This window comes from Glossina fuscipes, unplaced genomic scaffold (assembly GCF_014805625.2).
Source record: "Glossina fuscipes isolate IAEA_lab_2018 unplaced genomic scaffold, Yale_Gfus_2 111, whole genome shotgun sequence".
NCBI classification, from domain to species: domain Eukaryota; kingdom Metazoa; phylum Arthropoda; class Insecta; order Diptera; family Glossinidae; genus Glossina; species Glossina fuscipes.
Window position 1 is genome coordinate 1,756,020 of NW_023998454.1, and position 9,927 is coordinate 1,765,946.

At 36.8% G+C, this 9,927-nt stretch overlaps 1 pseudogene; it reads right to left on the reverse strand.

Moving 5' to 3' along the window:
• LOC119639003 overlaps nt 1-912 on the reverse strand; it is a 1,508-nt pseudogene extending 596 nt beyond the window's left edge.
• Nucleotides 913-9,927: the final 9,015 nt, after the last annotated feature.

Genomic DNA, 9,927 nt, shown 5'->3' on the forward strand with positions numbered 1-9,927 from the left:
AGTTGAGAATCCAATCGCTAATTCTTTCAAAGGCGCAATATAAACAAACTTAGCTCTTTTGTTATTATTGTATGGCGATTTCCGCCACTATAGTTTTACCAGAACTTGTGGGTGACTCCAGCAAAACGTTATTATCAGTATGATAAAGACAATGCAAGACTTGAGTTTGTATAGGATTGAAATGCGTAATATTATATAAAGATTCATCGATTTTTCAGAGCACTTACAGCTATAGGTTTCGGTAAGAGGGGGATGGTGATCCGGTAGCACTAAAAGTTAAAAGTTAAAAGTTAATAGAGTCCACGCATTAGTATCCAGCCAAGTGTCACTCGCTACTCATATATAATATTGTGACGGTAAAGGCTGTTTGAGAAATAGAGTTTTTGTGGTTTTTGGCTGTAGACAAATTTGCGCGTGGCTTAAAAAGTATATTTTAACTTGAAGAAAGCACATAAACAGAAATTGTTTATTTTTGTAATAGAATTGTAAATGCGGATTGGTAAAAAAACCTGGAACAATTCGGAATGATAGATAAAATTGAATTCAATCAATAACCAAAAATTTTGACTTGTTTTACCATGTACCCGATCATTCCAAACAAAGTCTGGCCATAAATTGATTTTAATACGTAACACTGTACGCGTTATGGGCTGCAAAGTGTCATCAACATTGAACATGGACAATTCTCCTTTAGCGATATCTATTTCACGAAGTGTGTATAAGCTAACACCTCTGTTTTCTAATTTTTTCTCGATATTAATATGCAAGAACTGATGCATAGGACTTTTGAAATCCCATTGTAGTCGTTCAAACAATTTGCACACTTGCAATATATGCCCTGCAAGTATCGAATCATTATTACGCAAGACAATCGCCCGCAATGCGTGTTATATTTTGCACGATGTACGACATGTCAGAGCATAGAGCAAACGTTTTAGCATAGCCACGCGAAAGGCATGTCTGCATTAATGTATTAATTACATATTGTTAATCTGAAATTAAATTGAAATAAATAATTAAGTTATAAATGACAATCAGTAAAGATATATGCAAACTTACCATTGGAACGCAACGAGTATTGCGAGGAGGGTGGAGATGGCGCGCAGAGGAACTTAGGTCCACGTTATGTTTGTGTCCATTTTCTCTCTGAAATTTACTCCGGACAGTAATGTTATCAGCAGGAACCCGAGCACATTTCTCCGGTGCAGCTCACTTCTGCTGCATAATCCTGGTCTTCGGAAAAAGGGAATTCGTGCTATTATCGTTGCTTGTAGCCGCATGCCTATTTTTTTTGCCGTCATGTACTGCCTCATTGTCGCGTAGAAAATTTCGTACGCTCTTTGGAAAGCTTCATTGACTTCTTCTGTTGGTAAATCTGGTTTCAAATATTTTGAAACCCACGTCAGACTATTCAGCTTATTCCTGGCAAACTTGCGACCTTGTTTCCAATAACAGAAGGTGTCTTCGTTCATTGTGATCTCTTGTAGACATTCCTCGCAATGCAGCTGCTCACGAATGCAGCGTGCTATACCACATCCTGTGAGCAGCCTCAGGCACTCTTCAAGATTGCGGCTCAGCGGCTGAACGATTAGATTTTCGAATATGTCACCGTCAGGAGCGTCAGGGGTTCAAATTCGTCATCTTCATTGGCCGGCGCTTCAAGCTCGTACAGTAGTTTTTCGATGAGGAGGTAATCGTCCTTCTGTTCGACTGCTTCTGCCCAGCACTCCTCCTGTACGTTTCTCAGTCTTGCGACCAGCGCCGTTATATCTGTAGATGATCGGCACCTTCTGTTGCTATTTCTGGCTGCCATGTTGCTGAAAAATCTTTCCAACAGATCTTGGCTTACGCTGTACGGCGCGATGGTTTCGTCAGGGTAAGCCTCCAGCAGCTCTTCCATAATTGCGCTGAAGTTTATGATTGTTGGGCGGATGTCAGCAGCTAGGAGGTCCCCAATAAATTTGCTCCTTAAGAATTCTTCTACGACCTCTAATTGTTGTTTTTTTCCGGCCAAGTTTCGCTGCTGATCATGTTCCGGTGGAAGACGTTCAGGAAGGACGTAAATATCGCGATAAAGTCGCAGACGGCTTGCGCTTTTCCGGCGGTATTGTCTACTTCCTTTGTATCGATTCCCGCTTGTACCGTTGCGACTTGCGCGTCGCTTACCTGCATCGAAACGGCCATCTTCCATCCCTTGCTGTAGGCCGGCATCCAACCTCTTTGATTGCAGTGAGCACAATTTTTCGGCCGCATATTTGCCACTGCAGAGATTACATCAAGATTATAGTGGTCTTTGTTCTTTTCTATTTTTTTATGAATTGTTTCTATTAGATGCGGATAATCGTGCAATAGCCGGATGCAGTGTGTGCTGCCGTCTGCCCGCTTTCTATTGTATATTTTTTTGTTGTTAAATTTTCGTGTGTATTGTAGATTTGCTTTATTTCGGGCGCAGACGACTGCTCTCACGTCCAGCCCCAACTCTTCAGCCGCTTTTATGCTTTTTTCTAAGGTCCATCCCATGTTTTTTTGGCCTTTTACGCGGGGATAGCTATCCAGCACTAACTTGAAAGGGGTGAGGAGGATTCGTGCTGCGAAGACTATCACACTTTGCTGTTCCTTTTTTTTTTTTTTTTGCTTGCTCGTATAGCCGCAGCCCCGCAGTTCATCATCTACTCGAGAGTACACCGTCGCGTGGTTGGTGTACACCTCGTCAAAATGGATCTGCACTATTTTATCTTTTTCGGTCAGCCCAGCGAATTTTGACTGGGCTGACATAGACGGACTATCACAGCTCTCGTCCTGGGCCGGTGCAAAGTCGTCCTCTTCGGTCAGTCGGGCGCGTTTCGGGCCATGCGACTGCCGGCGACTTGCAGCCTGGGCGGACGTAGACGGACCATCATAGCTCTCGGCATAAACCGGTGCAAAGTCGTCCTGGGCATATGTTTCATTCTTTAATTCCCTGGGCATCAACATCTCGCTTGGAGTGGATCGCTCCGTCGATCCTGGCGATGACGCAATCGAATAAGCTTTAGGAACAGTTCCAAACTGCGTTTCGCGCCGCGTACGCGTTAGTTCGGCTAGAACCGCATCTATGGTGGATGTTTCGAGAGGCTTTTCGCCATCTTGGAATTGACGAAGTATATCCTCTTCAGAAGCCTTTGCCCTTACTGTCAGTCTCATGGTTGCAGCTGCCTTCTTATATCCCAGCTCTTCAGCATACCACGCATATGCGGTAAGAGCGGTACGGGACGACCCTTCCTCAATTTTTATTATCGCTCTTCTGATTCGGTCTAGGGTATTTACAAGCCACGTGACAGTTACTCTACGGTTTGAATTTTCGTTAAATCTGCACGCCAATTCTTCGTAGAGTCCTTTCTTTGATATCCGGCAAGGACGCCACCTCCGGATACTCGCGGAGGAGTTTGCTAAGGACATCGTGCATGTCGGTGAGCATAATATCTGAATAGATATATTTAAAAAAAATGGAAATATATTAACATATAAAATACATTCACTCCAATAATAATGCAGGCGATGTTTTTTATGAAACCATTGACGAAGGAAAGGCATTTTATTTTTAATGAAATTGTTAAAGCTAAGATAGAATATACTAAGCTGCAGCTGTTATTTTTTGCCTCATTAATTTTCGACGGTCACCGTATTACACGAATAAACGAGATTCCCTGAGTCCATATTGAAAGCAAAAGAAAAGAAAGTCCTTGCACCAAATTTCATCAAACTATAGATCATAGGTTGAACACAAAAAAAAAAGGCAGGCGGGCAGGCAACCTTGAGATCGACTCATCCTTTCTAATAAAAGTGAAAGAGAAATATACGATATTCGATGCGAGAAACTGAGACAAAACAACTTCAACAACTATGAACTGATACGATTTACACTGAATTGAAACGAATATTTATTATAGGTCTTAAAATATTTTTTTTTTAAAATTCGATCTATTGACCAAGAAAATTTGCAGTATTTACAAAATAACACAATACTACAAAGTAATAAAAATTTAAAATCTTAAAGAAGCTTAAATGTAAGTTTCAAATTAATAATAATAAAACTCTATAAACTAAGGTTGTAAGATTGTTCCGTCTTTTTTTTTTGTTTTTTTTATTAATTTTTTTAATTTTTTTTTTTTCTCACTGCGAACTATTTTGTAGAGCTTTCATCAACCTCTACAAAACAGTACTGCTTCAAACGGAACACTTTGCAGCTACCATCAACCTGCAAAAGTTCCTTTCAAAGCTAAAGACTTATTTTAAATTTAGAAATTATTTGTCTAATTATCTTACAATAATGTACGAACGAATCTTCATCAAGAAATATTGAAAATTAAGCCTTTCTAACATATAGGCAACTTCAGAGAATTGCCACACCCGCTTAAAAATTTTTCACATCAATTTCGAATGCCAAAATATAGCGCTATAGCGTTTTTTGTATTAAATTTTTACGATCTTAGGAGTGGCAACCCATTTGTAGCTTAACAACACTGATGAAAAATCACAAAAACAAAAAGCGTTACTAAACGGCAATTTTCATTGTTTTTGTTCATTTTCGCGATCTCCATTTGCATTGGACTTGCCGTCAATTGATTTAAATCATTTTAATAAATAAAACGACAAAAAGACAGGTGATATGTTGTTACCAAATAGTGGTAATAAAGTAATTATCACACGCAACGATCTTTTGCTCATATCTTGTTAGTTGGTAGTAGAAGAACATTTCTTTTTACCTTGTGTCCTGTGTGACAGACTGGAAAAAGTTCGAAAACATTATCCATTTATAATCTAAATTGCCTACACTTTATCACTAACTACTCATTGGAAATTCACGTAATTCCATGCCGCTTAATATGTGCAAGTACTCGGGCCGGTTTCGAAAGCAACTTATTGATTGCAATTTTGCTGCAGTTTTTTCTTATACTAATTATATATCAGGTTTTATTTTTTTACTGCCTGCCAAATGTTTTTCGAAAAAACCGTGAAAAAGTCGTAAAAATTAACTATTTTTGCAATATAATCTTTGCGTTCCTATCTTGAAATTGACAATATTTAAATACATAGTGAATTCAATTGATAATTTAGGTTAAAGCCTTAGATAATAAGCCTAACAAGGAAATGGCATTAATGGAGCTTCCGAAAAAATCGAAATTTGAGGAAATTTTCGTAGTACCGGTACGTGCACTTAAAATACAAAAATTAATCGAAAAGCAGATGATGGAAAAGTCGGCAGCTATATCTGTAGCTATACCTCAGCTATATCCGCCTACTCATATGACATACCTTTCAGCCAAGGGGCCGCACCATAATGAAGAAGATGACTTGTCGTTGATGGGAAGCATTTGGGGAAATGCAAATCCTTGATGAACGCTTCGTTATTACAATACTCTCGCGGTAGTCTATTGCTTATAGGTAAATACATAACCACTACCAAAGTTAAACGGAGTAATCATTCGCCTATAATTATCAATTGTTGCGTGATGGAATTGGAAGCACGCCTGAAACGTCTTCAGATATGGAGAAGTTCCGATTACATGACAGACTTTAGAAACAGCGGTGGAAACGGCTGCGCAAGTATTGTTGATATGAATAATAACAATGGAAAATCGGGTTGGAATGACATGATGCCAGCGTTCTTTAAACGCAAGGTTATGATGGTGAGTCGATAATTAGAAGTCAACCTCCACAGCCATTTGAGTTTAAGGTAGATATCGCAAAATTTAGTTTCTCTATATTTATTTAAAGCAGATAAATGTCTTTTATACTGCTTTAAGGATCCTGCTATTATAAGCAACGTCCCATTGGTAGCGGACGTCTACAACCTAATAAGTGGTCTGTTATTTATATGGCATCTCAACATTATAATAACCACAATTCAGCAGAGACGAAATAGCGATTTGAGTACATTTATTGTTAATCGATCTTTAAAGTCATTTGTATATCCTGAAACTGTAATCTTTTTCCCATATTTTCCAGTATCAACGGATGGAAATGAGAGCGAAGAAAAATCGTCTTTTAAGGATAGACATGATATTGTCACCAAAAACTATGTGAAATACTAAAAGTATCGGTTTCGATGATGACCACGATCGAGAAAGTCGGAAAAACAAGAAAATTCTGTTGAAGGTGATGATGATATCAATAACGACGAGTTTAAAAAAGAAAATCGCATTCAAAAAGCTAATTTGGTAAACAATTTCTTATATTTTCCTAAATTGCAAAAAATAATATCCGTATATTCAAACTTTTTAACAATTACTTCAAATTTCTATAGATTGAATCAAAATGGTGATCACACGCTCAAAATAGCACACAATCATCAGCCTCGATTAGTGACTTTGTGAAGAATACAATGAATACACAAAATAAATCTGATCTGTCATATTTATGCGCTCTGGCTCAAAATCAAATGTTAAATTATCGCAAATCCCTTCGGTGCTCATACCACTCATACTACAACTCATACTAGTCTTAATAAGGGAAACGGTATTAATAACGATACGAAGGAATGAGATACGGAAAACATTCGAAAATTTGTAAGCCACTTAGACACTCAGGGTATATACAAGCAAACTCCTAATTGCAATGGCAAAAATCTCGCAAATTTGCTGTTTAGACAATCTTATCAACAAAAACCCAGCATTATGCAGTCATCAACGACGATTCATCATACAGCAAGTTGCCCTCTTCGCTACATTGCAATTGAAAGGAATTTTGAGTCGTCCAGAAGCTCAAATGCTGCTGATCGGTTTATCAAAAAGTAAGCTAGGTGTATGAGTACTGGGTCGATGAATAAACAAATAAATGTTTTTAATTTAGGTGAAATTTCTAAACATGGCCGTCCGAGCCGACGCGATCGTGAAGCCAGTACGTATACATCTGGTCAACAGCAACATTAACAACAACATATTCAGCAAACTATGCGTAATGCTAATATAGGAAATGTTGGTGTGCTACGGCAACTAAATATTCAAGGTACATCTTATATTTTCTATGATTCTAATGGTTTGGTAGGTAATCCCCTTCAGCAATCCCAACAAAACAGTTCTAGTGCAGGACGTAGTTTTGTGAATTTACGCAGTATTCCTACCAATGGTAGACAATTTCAGCGCAGACGTTTCCCTGGGCCTAACACAGCTTCTATTGGTAATCACATCAGACTTACTTTTAATTCTTATTCTCAACAGCAACAGTCCCACTACCGAGCGAAAGTTACATCAAATAATCATAATAAAAGCAATAAAATGCATGTACCATCCCCGCAACCAGCTGCAGCAACCAATTTTATCCGTCGGCAGAAGTAAGTATGAACATTCTTTCGTCACATGTAATCAATTCCCACACAAATAATACGTTATTCAAATGAGTGAAATGAAGGCAATTTGTCTTTTGATAAATAGCGCAGTAAAAATTCAAATGTATCTTTACACTTACTACAAGAATATAAGGATCAGCGCAACAGAATTACGAATTACGGTTGTACTTGAAATAAGAATGAGTTAAATAAATTGAACTGTAAACATCCGTGCTTTTAGCTACAAATTCTGTCAACCAATGGAAAGATTATTTTCATAATCGAATTATTATGATAACATAATCTGTCGAATAGCAAAATAAGCTAATTTAGAACAGTCTGCACCAAGCAATCACGATAATTTATTAGAGGCGTTTCCACATTTCATATAATATTGCCGCTACACGCGAAATAAACTTAGAAATCATATTCTTGAATATTTCTTAATGTAGTTACTCATGTAGCTTAAGTTTAAATCCTTATCCGCATAAACCGAAATTCAAATTGACAAAAAGTCAATTTCCATGAGAATGTCATTTTCAAAGAGCTTACTGTGTTTATATTTATCACCGAAGAATCAGGGCTACATTCATTTAATTAAAATGTTGGTAACGTCTAGAAGAAGCTCCAGAGCCATATCTAAGTATATATATTCTCGATCAGCATCAAATACTGAATCGATTTACACTTACCTATAATAATGTTTTGATATCTTTCAACTTTTTCCGTTTAGTTAATTGGTCTAAAGAATTGGATATGCAAATTGACGACACGGCACAAATTCTGGAGACAAAAATGCAGTAAAACTGTTCATAACATGGTGCGGTATGTAACGAAGTAAAAGAATCTTTTAAATTACAGGAGGAGCAGGAGCGTCCAGCGTCCAGCGATATTATCACGTACCCGTGAAATTCTTCATAGAGGCCAAGCTTGGATTGGAATATCATAAAGAGGCCATATGTTTGTTTGAGAACCGCATTACGGTTCATGGAGAAATTACTCAGAGAGAGGTTTTGTTAACATTTTTTTTCTTTTATTTTACGCGAATTTTATTCAAGTAGTTTAAATCTTTGGTGGAGAAAATGGCACCGGCCTGCCAAGTGACTGAATTCCACACAATCGTGGTTCCACGTATAAATCAAAAGATAATACAGAATATATATATATATATATACGTATTTGCAATTAATATCTCGCTATATACATAAATAAAAAAATAAATTTTTACTAAAAGAACTTTTATTGTGTTACAGTAATTAGAAATCAACAAATAAGACTTTAAACTGCAAGTCTCATCTAATTGCCGCTTCGTTAGTAACAAATAAACAAAAGAAATGCACTTACCGTCAATATATATTATTTTATGACTTTGCTGAAATTGTTTGAAATTAAATTTCTGATTGAGATTATTATTGAAATCACTCTTCCTTCACACTAGATTTATTTCAATTTAATTTGGACACTTTTCAATTTAATTTGGACACTTTTCAGTGAATTTGAAAAATTTTTCTTGTTGGATTTTGCACATTCACATAGGAAATGTGTTTTTTCCTAACCTCAAATGGTATTTAAATTATATAAATTTTTCGCTCGCACAGAGTCGTATTTGAGGATTTGCATTATCTAAATTTTTCGCTCGCACAGAGTCGTTTTTGAGGATTTCCATTATCTAAATTTTTCGCACGCACAGAGTCGTTTTTGAGTATTTCAATTTTGTTTTGCATAAATTTAATTTTTTTAAGCAAATGATAACATTTAAATAATACTCGAAAATTAGAAATCGTTTTTCAGTTTTTAAGTAATTTAAAAATGGACGAAAGGGGAACATCCAACGTGTCCAATACAAAAGCACCAAAGCGATAATTGAATCATGGAATCCCTTTTTTTTGCAGCGCTGGGCACGAGCGCAGAAATTTCATTTAAAAAAAAATGTCAGCCAAGGAAGAGAGAAGTAAGTAAATTTTTCTTTTTTTTTTTTAAATACTTATATATATTTTTTTCAGATTTAAGAACGACTTTGCCGCGGGATGCCCGCCAAGCCGAACATGATTTGCGGGGCCACGCCGCCCCAAACGCCACACCGCAAAAAAGAAAAAGAAGCAGGCGACGTGGTAAGAAACGGGGAGCCCCGTTTCAACTACAAACTAGTGATTTACGCCACAAAATTGAACGGCTGAGGCGCCACAGGAAAAATAATCATACGACATCCAATCGGCCCAAAAACCCCAAACGGCGCAAAACCGAAGGAGCAATGGAAAACAAATAAATATTCAGATTAATATATAATATAATTATTTCATTAAAGATAATTTGAATATCTGAAAAAAGAGTTTTTTTTCATTTTTTCAGTTGGTAACACTTTTATGCACAGCTGGTTACAGTTTTGACAATTCTTTCTCTTGCTCATCCAATTTAGGGTTGCCAAACTTTGCTAATCGTATTGGTATAGGTTTTTTGGTATAGTTTTTTTTGGTATAAGTTATATATGGAAAGAATTATCTTTTTTTTTTGAAAATAGGGTAAAATCGAATACCACGCCTATAAAAATTGTATAAAACTATTGGGGAGACGTACAAGGGGAGATGAATGCATATTTTTGATACATTTATATAAAAAAGATTATA